The following is a 949-nucleotide window of genomic DNA, read 5'->3' on the forward strand; positions in this document are numbered from 1 at the left end:
CTCGCGCCCACGGATAGCCCGTAGGGCAATCGCGGGGAGTTCCTAGTCGTAATTTGCACAATTTATCATTTTAAAGATAAAAACCCTCACGGCCTCTCCATGCCCGCGGGGTGTCCTCTCCACTGCTTCACAAACTCATCCTGTAAATTTCTCATTAATCACCTTAAATTCATAGTTGATGATGGAAAGCAACCTCTGCCCTTAAATTGGGAGGGAAGATTTGTAGCTTGGGAAGAAAAACTCTCCAAATTTTCCTTAATTGCAATCACTTCCTTCCCCAAGTTTGTCAATTATGAGGAAGGATTATTGATTGCATTAAGATAATCAACCGAGTACACCGAAGAGCTACTCTTGCTAGTTGAATCTCTCTAAACATCTTGCCAATCTCTATAGTACCTCACAACATCCTCAATAATGTCTACCACTTCTTCATCCGTCTTATTCATGATGGGACCTCCAGCTCCCCCATCAAGGCTTGACTTGCCTTTGGGACTTAGGCCTCCATAGAAAATTTGAATAGTTTGATAGGTTGGAATTCTGTGGTGAGGACACTCCCTTTGATACTCCTTATATCTCTCCCACGCTTCATAGAGGCTCTCACTTGGCTTTTGTTTGAATCCTTGAATCAAAGCTCTTGCCTCAACCGTTTTCTTTTGTGGATAGAAACGGGTTAGAAATTCTTTTGTGACCTCGTCCCATGTCATTAGAGAATTCGGCTTCACCTCCTAGCCTAGCAATTCCAAAGCACGCCCAATGAGAGAAAAGGGAAAGAGCTTGAGGCGGATGAATTCTTGGGAAACTCCGTTCACTTTGATAGTACTGCAATATTTTTCAAATTCCTTGAGATGATTTAGCGGGCTATCATGTTTGGCTCCACTAAATTTTCACCTCTCTATCAAAGTGATCATAGCCAGCCTAATTTCAAAATCATTTGCCGGTGTTGTAGGTG

General features: G+C 42.7%; 1 non-coding gene across 1 annotated transcript; it reads left to right on the top strand.

Moving 5' to 3' along the window:
* Positions 1-534: 534 nt before the first annotated feature.
* LOC145633402 (small nucleolar RNA R71) lies at positions 535-640 on the top strand. Its single transcript, XR_014112730.1, has one exon. It is a non-coding gene; the product is annotated as a small nucleolar RNA R71 (small nucleolar RNA).
* The last annotated feature ends 309 nt before the right edge of the window (positions 641-949 follow it).

The sequence above is a fragment of the Chenopodium album genome, chromosome 5 (assembly GCF_948465745.1).
Source record: "Chenopodium album chromosome 5, dcCheAlbu1.1, whole genome shotgun sequence".
NCBI lineage: Eukaryota > Viridiplantae > Streptophyta > Magnoliopsida > Caryophyllales > Amaranthaceae > Chenopodium > Chenopodium album.